General features: G+C 40.3%; 1 protein-coding gene across 2 annotated transcripts in view; it reads left to right on the top strand.

Moving 5' to 3' along the window:
* LOC137415969 (uncharacterized) overlaps positions 1–10,764 on the top strand; it is a 243,861-nt gene extending 233,097 nt beyond the window's left edge. For both annotated transcript variants that reach the window (XR_013623126.1, XR_013623125.1), the window contains 2 exons: positions 5,345–5,612; positions 10,140–10,764. The gene's annotated coding sequence lies outside the window, so the exon portion shown is untranslated. The remainder of the gene's footprint in view (positions 1–5,344; positions 5,613–10,139) is intronic.
* The last annotated feature ends 1,997 nt before the right edge of the window (positions 10,765–12,761 follow it).

Genomic DNA, 12,761 nt, shown 5'->3' on the forward strand with positions numbered 1-12,761 from the left:
GGGGGGAACTGATGATTTGGGGTGTGAGTTATTTTGGTTTGTTTATCAAAGTTCGCCTGCAAAGAAAGTTTTCGCGGTGTTCAAACTTTCTTTCTTGAAGGGGGGGAGTGTTACGAATTCCGGGTTTATGGGGGTTACAATTCAGGTCATTTCTTATTTATGTATATTCTATTAAAGGTTGTTGTGATTAAAGGGTCAGGAGCCCTTCTGGGAAAAACGAGACCGGAAACAGGATCGTGAAGAAGAGGAGGAGGAAAAGGAAGGGTGGCCATCTTAAGCTTCGAGAGCTCCGACGCGAGCGGAGGCGATCGTTATGTGGAAGTGTAACTCAGTGTAACTTATTAATTGGCACTGGTAACTTATTAATTAACCTGGTAACAAAGCAGATACATTTTACATGCAAACTCTGTGAAAGACGAGTTTGTAAATGAGTGTCAGGAATGCGCCCGAACATGATAATCTCTTGTCCACCTGGTCACAGCCCCTGGCTGAAGCACCCCCCTATCGTTTGGTAAACAGAACTCACAACAGGAGGGGAGCGAGCTGATACCAGGACTTGGTACATGCATGACCTCGGGGCATTAGCGGAGAGGGGATTAAGTCCAGTTTGTCCATATAAACGAGAGCAAACTTGGAGTCGACAGAACTTGCTACCAGAAGCTCTGACCAACGGGAGTGGCAGAGGAACATCAGCCGAACGAGAAGGACATTGGAAAAGAGTTAACCTGATCCATTATATTATGCGGTATTATTTGGTAAATGGAATGAAGTGAATAACCAGTTAATAAACCAGACCTTTTGTAAACCTGTGTCCGGTCATTGGAGTCCTGTGAGTCTCTCAGCTACAAATTCTTCTACAATTTGGAGGCACCGCTGACATCAACTGGACACAAACAAGTCTTTAAAAGGTAAGTGTGTCTTGTTTTTGGTCCAGTATGATTTACGAACTTGGGAATAGTTATGTTGTATATACATGGAGGATTTGTGTGGGACTTGCGATTGTCCATAGGTGATACAAGGATGAAACGTGTTAAATGATTCTATTTATTCGTGTTTTCCTAAATGATTTCTGTAAATACGTATTTTTGCGCTGGTCATTAAGGGTCTTACTGTGACCTGGGAGCAAACGGAGCAAGCGTGCACCTTGCGACCATTTGCTTCCAGGATGTGTAAGGCCGGTACACTCGTTCACAAATGCCGCATTACACGTATAAAGTACTTCTTTTTTTTTGCACTTGTTCAAAGCACTCGACTTGCTCGGCGAGCGAGCGACTTGCTCGGCGCTCGGCGAGCGACAGGGAACCGGGAAAGGGAATTATATTTATATATATATATTTTTACCTCATTCCAATTTATGGTATTGCGACAAAAAGGCTTATATCTTTGGAAACGACTGGTCGGATTTAGACAAATTAAAACTCGTTCGATCAACAAATAAATTCATGACAGACAATCCCACCTCATGCCGGTCCAGAATTACTGTGAAAGATGGCGATTGGATAAAAATTGCATCCCAACACTCCCTCACTGACCCTCATTGTCCCTCATGTCCATTCCGGCACCCTGTCTCTTCCTCCCGCTCCTTTTCCCTCCCTTTACTTCCCATTGGCGGACGTTTTGCGAGAAGCAAAGCGTTTTGCAGGACGCTTCCAGGAAATAAAACCAGTGCTGTTGTTTTTTTTGACGAAATTTGCCAGATAAATAGCATGGGTGACACGACGAAATGATCGAATGTAAAGTGAATCGAATGAAAATGAAGGATTTTTCAAATTGTTGTGGACTTTGGCCTATGTTGAATAAAATGTAGTGATTGAATAAAATAGTTGACGGATATATAAATCCCATTCGAATGTAAAGTGAATCGAATGAAAATTAAGGATTTTTCAAATTGTTGTGGACTTTGGCCTATGTTGAATAAAATGTAGTGATTGAATAAAATAGTTGACGGATATATAAATCCCATTCGAATGTAAAGTGAATCGAATGAAAATTAAGGATTTTTCAAATTGTTGTGGACTTTGGCCTATGTTGAATAAAATGTAGTGATTGAATAAAATAGTTGACGGATATATAAATCCCATTCGAATGTAAAGTGAATCGAATGAAAATGAAGGATTTTTCAAATTGTTGTGGACTTTGGCCTATGTTGAATAAAATGTAGTGATTGAATAAAATAGTTGACGGATATATAAATCCCATTCGAATGTAAAGTGAATCGAATGAAAATGAAGGATTTTTCAAATTGTTGTGGACTTTGGCCTATGTTGAATAAAATGTAGTGATTGAATAAAATAGTTGACGGATATATAAATCCCATTCGAATGTAAAGTGAATCGAATGAAAATTAAGGATTTTTCAAATTGTTGTGGACTTTGGCCTATGTTGAATAAAATGTAGTGATTGAATAAAATAGTTGACGGATATATAAATCCCATTCGAATGTAAAGTGAATCGAATGAAAATTAAGGATTTTTCAAATTGTTGTGGACTTTGGCCTATGTTGAATAAAATGTAGTGATTGAATAAAATAGTTGACGGATATATAAATCCCATTCGAATGTAAAGTGAATCGAATGAAAATTAAGGATTTTTCAAATTGTTGTGGACTTTGGCCTATGTTGAATAAAATGTAGTGATTGAATAAAATAGTTGACGGATATATAAATCCCATTCGAATGTAAAGTGAATCGAATGAAAATTAAGGATTTTTCAAATTGTTGTGGACTTTGGCCTATGTTGAATAAAATGTAGTGATTGAATAAAATAGTTGACGGATATATAAATCCCATTCGAATGTAAAGTGAATCGAATGAAAATGAAGGATTTTTCAAATTGTTGTGGACTTTGGCCTATGTTGAATAAAATGTAGTGATTGAATAAAATAGTTGACGGATATATAAATCCCATTCGAATGTAAAGTGAATCGAATGAAAATTAAGGATTTTTCAAATTGTTGTGGACTTTGGCCTATGTTGAATAAAATGTAGTGATTGATTGAACTAGTTGACGGATATATAAATCCCATTCGAATGTCAAGTGAATCGAATGAAAATTAAGGAATTATTTCATTATGAGCGATTAATGAAGTACTCATTTAATTAATTACATTTCTTATTAAATTACAGTAATTACATTACAGTAATTACCTGAGGTAATTACAGTAATTACAGTTCCGGTAATTACAGTAATTACAGTAATCATTACAGTAATTGCAGTAATCTTATTACAGTAATTACATTACATTAACTCAGGCATCTTTTGAGTAAGGAAGCTGATATTTGGACATGACACGGACCAAGTGATGTGGCTGTCAAGGAAAATATTGATTTATTGATTAATCATTTAATAAATTAACTCGTTGATTTATAAATGACTTATTTAATTAAAAGTCCTCAGAGATACATCTTCGGATGAAATACTTACAGATTGGTTATGCTATGAGCCAATTGATTAAGGAAAATATTTTGTCATATTGGCCATATTGGCAATTTCGTGGCCATATTCGTGGCAACTCAGTTAGTGCCACTGCACCTTTAAAATGCATCCCTGCGTTCATTTTTCGATCGATTGAGTTGAAATTTTGAACAATCAATCAGGATGGAGTGGTATGGTCCCCGGATCATCACTGCCCGCAGTTTTTAATTAATTTTACTTTTCTCTTGGTCATATAATTTTGAAGACATGCATGTCATGATAGAGGAAATGTTTGTTCTGTTAAACGGAATAAATGTTGTTTATTTGTGTGGGTGTGTATTTTTGTGTATTTGGATATATTTTCACGACTAATTCCAGTTATCGTCCTGCAAAATGTCTGCTCGTTCTTTTTCCTTTGAGTCGTAAATTCCTGTTGAACTCTCATTAAAATGCGGAATTAAGTACGCTGTGTGATGATGGAGATCCTTGATGACGAATCAGGAATAGTGAATGAGCAAACAAATATCACGGATGGTACACCGGATAGGGAAAATGTAGATGAAACCCCTTTTGCTCAGGTGCTGTGTAGCGCTGCACAAAGATCCATATGAGCGGGGCCTGGGTGCTGTGTAATTAGTACACAAAGAGCCAATTACTAGGGTGCTGAATAAACACAAAGATCCATTTTTTGGAGCTGGTTCTCCCGGTGCTGTGATTTATTCAAAGAACCAAAATCTTGTAAGAATTAAGATATGATTTGTCGACATTATAAATACTTTAATATATGTAACGATTTTTGTAACGATCATCCTGCAAAAGGTCTGCTCGTTCTTTTTCCTTTGAGTCGTAAATTCCTGTTGAATTCTCATTAGAATGCGGAATTAAGTACGCTGTGTGATGATGGAGATCCTTGATGACGAATCAGGAATAGTGAATGAGCAAACAAATATCACGGATGCTGCGGCTGGAGCAGGGGAAGCGATTTTTGAATTGTTCAATGATTATTCGATATTGTTATGACTTATTGTCAATAGGTATACTAAGTGGCCATGAGGTAGCCTGTTGCTATGTACAGTTTTATTCTATTGTTGATTATACCACATAGCTGTGGTGATAAAGGAAATGTTCGTTTAAATAGATGATTATGATAGGACCATGACTATAAAATCATGATGATTATTATGAATGATATCATAGGGTTCAAATGCAGAATGCTGCATGAACTTGGGAAAGAACTTTCAAGCCCTATGGGATAAATTGGGTATTACAAGCGATGGAGTTTCAAAATTTAGCATGATTGAAGGAATTTGACAGTCCCATTTCAGGAGTTTTACGAAATTTATATTGCCAAGAGATTTTGGGTACTATTAAAAGAAAATGATGAGATATTTTTCCCAAAGAACTTTAATATCTGCCATCCATTTTGGCTGTCTCACGAATGAAGGATGAGTTGCCTTTAGTGGTTGCAAAGAAAATTTGTGGAGACCAGGCAAAATGGGGAAATATGTCAGATATGACCCTAGGACAGAACGGTGATTCATCAATTAACATGAGGTACGAACCAGAGGTGACGGTCAATGGATGGACCTGTCCTGACATCATTGGGGAAAGGGCTTATGCAAGGAGTCATCCAAAATGATTAATTTGATTTATTGATGAATATTGATGAATTAATTGAAATTGAATAATTGATTGAATTATTAATTGATTGAATCTAATTGATTGAATTTAATTGAATAAATTTAACTGAATAAATTGAATTGAATATATTGATTGTTTGATTGATGAAAATGCGGTCTCAAGAAAGAAGCTTTGATATCTTTGCGAGATATTAACAATGTGGAGACAACCTGGGAAAATTGAGCAAGGTGGTGAGTTTATATACAGATATATATGTGCGGTTACCATTGTGTGATTTCCCCGTCAACAGAGCGGACACCTGAGGATTCACCCATTTCATACTGACCCTCCGGCTCATCTGCAAATACTGATCTGTGAGATTGGATTGTGCAAAAGCCACGGCTGAGGGAGATTCTCTGGAAATCACCGTGTGAACAGGTGGAGAGACCCTTCCTGGAGGTACGAGTGAAGCTTTAGAGGAACAAACTACAACACATCCAACGCTACTTTGATAAAAGGCAGAATGGGAAATGGAGCCTGCAAGAATACACAAGGACAACCAGAGATTCCACAAAAAGGTACTTGTACACATCATATGTACGACCGTTATGGTGCAGAAGCTATAAGGCAGGTCGAGAATTGGTATTTGTGGACAAAGGGACATGATGAGGAGTTTCCAAGAGATGGTACATTTGAGCGAAGTCGATTGGAAAGATTGGAACAAAGATTGAAAGCCAGGAAGAGACAGAATCTAACGGTAGACTGGCTTGCATTCCATCTTTGGGATGGTGAATCCAGACAACGGGAACAGCAAGAACGGATAACGGATCTAGAACTTAAAATAAAAAGGATACAGGATACAGTGGAGGAGACAAATGCACAACTGCCCTCGAAATTAGGAATGAAAGGGACAGTTGTCCCATCTGATTTCCAGTTGTCTCCCCAAAAAGGACGGTACAGAGAATTTTTTCGTGTTTCAGGAGACAACGAGAGATTGCAGTGGCAACTCAGGGATGTAGAGATGCAGCCCAGCAATACAAATGCACAGGTGCACAGACCAGGAAACGACAGAAACCGGTGTTTCGAGTGTGGAAAGATGGGACATTGGAGAAGAAGATGTCCGTATGTCAACAGGAGGACAAGGTCATGGGGCAAACCAAGATCAAGGGTACCAGTGCGTACCGGTACCTCAGACAATGATTAGGCCTTCATTGCGACAAATCCCAAATGACGATTGGCCTCAACAAATTAGATTACTGGACAAACATGAATAACTGTCGATGATTCTTGGGTCTGAAAAGTTTTCGGAGCAAGAATTATTCATTTTTTCTTTTGCTTGTAAGCAAATTGATAATTAATTGATCAAATGCCGAAATTGGATCTTTTATGTTGGGCACACAATTTTAAATTTACAAAGTTGGAACAATTGCTTTGCAAATTTTTGAAACCAAGTGACAAGGGTCACATGATGATCAGGTGGGAATTTCGGACTATTGTTCCACACGATTGATAAGTCAGTGGTCGACTGACATGTAAATGGGTGTGTAGTCAAATTTGGATAAATTATTGTGGGAACTGAAAGGGTAATTTCAATGTGACATCATAGGGGTTTTCTAAGAATAAGCTTTTGGTCCATTTGTGTATTAGCATTTCTAAAATTGAAGGACAAATTTTATGAAATTGAAATAAAATTGACACCCATCTTGATCTGTAAATAATAGTTCCAACGCAAACAAATACGCATAATGCATGTGTGTGTGTATTTTTTGTGTGTCAATGTTAGTGTTTTTTATTGTTTTGTGTATCAATCTTCCAAGATTGTTGACACCGACAGTGTGCCTGTCTGGAAATGGATAGTTTTATGTGGATGGGATTGAATATGCAGAGAATCCGTAAAATAAAATAGAAATAAAATTTGATTATGAACATTATCTCTTTTGTCAAGGGAGATGGAATATAAAGATTTGATGTGCTGGGTTATGAGCAGCCATTAATTAATAGTAAAATTGTGAGTAATTTGGGGATTCCATTTTTGATAGAATTTATATGAGAATAACAGCTATTTATGGATATGAGCTTCATAAAAAGAAATGAGGGAGTACAAAATTATCCAAATTTGGGAGAGGTCTTACACTGACTTCCCAGAATACTCTGCTCATGGATTTATATATATATATATAAACTTGAATTTTATCAGCATATAAATTGAAGACTTATTGGGTAAATGAAGGGTAAATGAAGTGAGATATTACAAAGACTTATTAGAGCTATTGTTCTTCCTTGCAGCAGTGGGAGAAAATTTAGATCCAACATAATGAATCTATAAATGAATGTGATAGGGATAATATCCTCAATTTGTACTAATTATTTGATTGTGGGTAAAGGAATTAATTAATCGTAGTGGATTGTTAACAAGCAGCCTGAAATGTCCTGAGAGTGTGCATCCATGTAATCAGAAATCCCAGATTTGTTTTTACAAACAACATTTTGGTAGAGATCTTATGTGGACGAATACTTGCTTGGTAGATAAAAACGGTACTGCATGTTGGCAGCCACTTCAGTGGCCATTTAGGCCGAACAAATAGGGAAAAACTGTAATTGAATATGTAATTTACAGATGAGTATTTGGGAAGTAAAAAGGGAATTTATTGATTTGGGAGACATTTTTCGAAGGTTTATTAAAGTGTTGCAATATGACATTTGGCAAGGAAAATTATTGGATGGGAAAATTAGATCTGTTTATAAAATGAGTTTGTTGACCCATTGAAGTTAATTCTTTGAATTGTTGTTTAATTAGCATTTTGAGTTCAAATTGGAAATAGTTTGGTAGAGCTTTGGTTAAAACCTTTGGTTGCAGTGTTTTGGAACAAATTGATAAACCGTAGGAGGTTGATAAGAATAGAAACAAATATGGACCTAAAATAGAAAGATTGTTATGATGATATGAATAAATACTGAGATTAAAAGATTAAATCAAGTGATGTTGCAAATGAAACAGTAGAATTAAGATAATGGCATAACGACAATGTTATGAGTTGTGTCAATTACAATATCAGTGAACTCATATCACCACGAGTGACACACTGTTAGGAAAAAGAGGGAAAAGAAAAAGTGGAGAGGAATTATGGTAATAATACATTATGTTTAATTTGTTGGTTTGGAAAAATTGTTGTTGGGAATTAGGTATTCCCGTTTGTGATTGTAATCATATACAATGCTATTCTTAGTTTAGTAATAAAATACATACCTGATTGAATATTATTTGTGTGACGCATATAAATGAATATAACTTTTGTGTTAAGGAAAAACAACAAATTGTTGAATGTGAAACTGTCGGAAGATATACATGATTATGCTGATTTCATGGTAAGATGTACCCTATCTGATCCAGTGTGTGCGGAAAGCAGATTCAGATGTGACTGAGCATAAGGATAAGACGAGATCACATTTTGGAGGGATTGCTAACGGAATTGGGAAGAAGTTCGAGAAAGAAAATTTGTGGCTAAAAAATGAAGTTAACCGTGGCATACACCCTCTTTCTCAAAGAATGATGAAGACATTCTCCCGTGTAACTAGGAGATGAATGCTTACCTTCACCAAGGAAATTTATGTGACCATTTGCCTGGATCACACTGCAACATATGAAAGAAAGGCGATCACTTACTCTTGTTCGAAGGCTTCGAACATTCACCACATCAGAAGTTGCAGGACAACGACATTTTACCTGCAACCTCTGTGAAATGCGGGGACATATGTTATTACTTCACCAACGTCCGGGGAACCAGCATGGAGCTGCAAAAAACGGCTGTGCCCTTGTCACAACAGCTGTGCACGATTCTACTGGTTGCTCCTGGTAAGGACCATGAATGACCTGAACACCATGGTCCCAACATCATTGTGGATGCATCCGGCACCCCTGTTCCACATCTTGCTGGCCAATCAACGTCACACCAATACTTGCTGCCCACTCACAATGAGGGAGGAGGCAAGTCGACTACAACTGGGTGAAGGCCTTGTTCAGGAATTACTATGGTTTACAGCAAAAAGTGGCAAGAATGCTACAAGGAGAGCAGGGTCAGTCTATGACTCCGCAATGTTACCACAACAGCGAAATCCTACACGAAGTAGTGCAGGAGCTATGAAGACATTAGGAGAAAATGTTTCATACCAGGATTCAAACACAAGTGATCAGCCCTTCCTTTCAAACAAAGTCAACATTTGTGTGGAGGCAAACGTTTTTTGCCAGATGGTGCAGATGCTTTACAAAACTTGAAAATGAAGTGAAATTATTGTATCTTGGTGATGGTGAAGTGTTGTTTTGAAAATATATTTGTGATGCAAATGCAATAGATTGAACGATATGGAAGGAGTAAATGACCAACGAAATGTTTTGTGATTCTTGCAGGATGACGGTGTATGCCCAAGGGAATTTGATTACCAAAGTGATTGATTATTTACTTATACTTGTAATGATGTTTACTTGTAGTGATTGATTGTTTACTTATATTGATGTTTAGATTAATGGTTAATATAAACAAAAAACAAAAAGATGAGGGAATTGTGGAAGTGTAACTCAGTGTAACTTATTAATTGGCACTGGTAACTTATTAATTAACCTGGTAACAAAGCAGATACATTTTACATGCAAACTCTGTGAAAGACGAGTTTGTAAATGAGTGTCAGGAATGCGCCCGAACATGATAATCTCTTGTCCACCTGGTCACAGCCCCTGGCTGAAGCACCCCCCTATCGTTTGGTAAACGGAACTCACAACAGGAGGGGAGCGAGCTGATACCAGGACTTGGTACATGCATGACCTCGGGGCATTAGCGGAGAGGGGATTAAGTCCAGTTTGTCCATATAAACGAGAGCAAACTTGGAGTCGACAGAACTTGCTACCAGAAGCTCTGACCAACGGGAGTGGCAGAGGAACATCAGCCGAACGAGAAGGACATTGGAAAAGAGTTAACCTGATCCATTATATTATGCGGTATTATTTGGTAAATGGAATGAAGTGAATAACCAGTTAATAAACCAGACCTTTTGTAAACCTGTGTCCGGTCATTGGAGTCCTGTGAGTCTCTCAGCTACAAATTCTTCTACAGTTACCTACTTTGGAACGGAGTTGGAAAAGCCCGTCTGGCGAGAGGAGTTACCTGCGCGGGGTGATTGATTGCCGGTTACGTGTCAAGGTGCCGTGTGGTCCTGGAAGGAACCAAGCGCCCGGCTCTGTTCGCCTCGACGCCTACGAGGGCGTGTACGGGTCGCACCTTGGGCCTGGCGCGCGAAAGAGATTGGAAGGAGACGGTTGAGAGTTGAGACTGCAGCTCGAGACCGAGCCGCCGAACGTGAAGGACAAGGGAACCGTGCCTCTGTGAACTGAAGTCCGCGCGTCCGGAGAGCGCCAGATTACTGCAGAACCTGCGAAGTCGGGTATCCTCACTCCCAGCCCCGGATTGGAATCGGACAAAGATTCCCCGATCGCTGGATCGACTCGACGTCACCTGGGAGGCGTGCAGGAATCGGACATTGCTTCCCCGATCACTGGATCGACTCGACGTCACCTAGGAGGCGTGCAGAGACATTGGGGGCAAGGGCCGTGAGTGTTGCCAACACTGTTGTGGGTTAAGGTGGCACCACCTATACTATAGATAAGGATTGCATGGAAGTGCTGTAAACGCATTGTGATTCCTGTGTGGGATTTGGGAATATATTGGGGTTTGTTCGTAACCCTTGGTGTGGACTCGTTATTGATTGACTTATTTTCACCCAAGGACCATACATCTTTCTGCCGGGGCTCCCCTCGAGGTTGACCCTGTAACACTACCAACATACTGTCGCGTGACTACCCTTGGTGAACACCGTAGGGTAACACGGATGACCGATTGCGAGACTTTACACTCCCGAGGCGAAAACTCAATGGCGGATTCAAGCTCAACACAAAGTTAAACGCGCGGGAGGCCAGACGCAACGAGCTCCACAGCCTTATCTATTAAAATGAAACACCCAGGAAACTGCGTTCAAATATGTACAGAAAATAATATAAGGATTTATTATTTTAAAGTAATAACAGTGAAAAAAACACGCGCCGGTAATACTAATAACTAAATCGGGACGTCCCCACACGACTGATATCAAACACAAAACGAGGGAGATTAATTACGAAAAGAACACGTCACGTCGTTCAAAATGTACGCGGATTCGGGCTTATCTGGTCTTTCGTCGTCTTTGTGGCTGCCGTCCAACACCGCTCCTTTCGGCCCGATCGCACACCTCGCTCCAAGTTCCACGGCCCTCTGCGTCCGCCTCCAAGCGCCACCAGGCCTCGTCGGTCCAACGGCCCACACACACCACGAGCTCCTTTGCTCCAACGGTCCACCGCAGGGCTGCACGAAGCAACCAAAACCAAGTGCCAACTGCCAACTGCAACGAGCTGTGGTCACGAATGTTCAACGAACCGTGTCCTGTGCCAACTCCGACGAACTGTGCAACGAACCGTGTCCTGTGCCAACTGCCACGAACTCTGGTACGGAACTGTAACAACGAACTCTGCGACTCAACTCAACTTCCGACTTGATCGCTCATCGACGTGTGTGTCCGTGTGTGTTGAAATGGCGTCCGACCGTCGCCTATATTGGTGGCCGATGACGTCACATTGGCGCACTCCTCAGCCAATCAAAGCCTCCCAACTCGCCCAGGTCACGCCCTCTGCGGCATGCGACTCCTGACATCTCCCGTCCGTGACCCCGCGGTCCTGGCATAACACGTGCCGGCCAGGTTTGTAGGCCTTTTGAGGTGTACACGGTGGCGGCCAATTATGGCGGTGTTTTTGACCTGGTTTCCTGCCAATTTAATACGAAGTCCTTGTCAGGGAAAGGGGATTATTTAATGTTGCGCTAAGGACCTAACTAATGTTTATGTGGTTTGCAGTGCCATAATGGACAAAGGTTTGACTACTAGGTGAGACTCACAGGGGCGTTACCTTTAATCCCTCACTATTTAACACTCGAACCTCCAGGTAGGTCCACAACCATACATCTTACCCCGACAACCGCCTGAACATCAATAACTTATTACATGTAGAGTCCCTGTCACGACAGCCGAATACCTACCTATTCAGATCTACCTAGCTCTAGATGTTGCATTACCAAATTCATAACACAGCCCCCCCCCCTGGAACCGTAGCTCCTGCAAGGTTCACCGCAGGGCTACCATTCCAGCCTTAACACTTACTGTCACACACTTAATTAACCTATGAAATAAATCAGGAAGGGCTGTGGGAAGTGAGTCGGACTACCTACCTACACTTCCTTAACATGCTGAACCCCTTAACCATCATGCAAGTATGTACATCTTATTCGTTGTTCCTGTGGAGGGAGGAAACAACAACACACAACACTAACTTAACCACAAAACTTAACCATCTTTCCAAAACTCAAAACTCTAATCTTTGTACATACCCCGGTCTACAGACCGCGTCCCCCGGTGGATGCCACAAGACTCAACCTTACCTGTGGGGCCATCCCCAATGCATCCCCCTAAATTTCCTCGGGCCCTGTCCAGATGTTACAGGTGAGTGACACGGCTCGGTGGATTTCGCCCACATTCATGCTACACAGACCCCTTAACCACTCATTCTCATTCCATAGGGTCATCAAGGCATTGCAAAAATCAACAAAGCACTTATTCCCAATACACCCCCTGCAGGACCATGGCATTGATGTCAT

Source organism: Myxine glutinosa, chromosome 4 (genome assembly GCF_964187855.1).
Source record: "Myxine glutinosa chromosome 4, kmMyxGlut1.1, whole genome shotgun sequence".
In the NCBI taxonomy this organism is placed as follows: Eukaryota; Metazoa; Chordata; class Myxini; order Myxiniformes; family Myxinidae; genus Myxine; species Myxine glutinosa.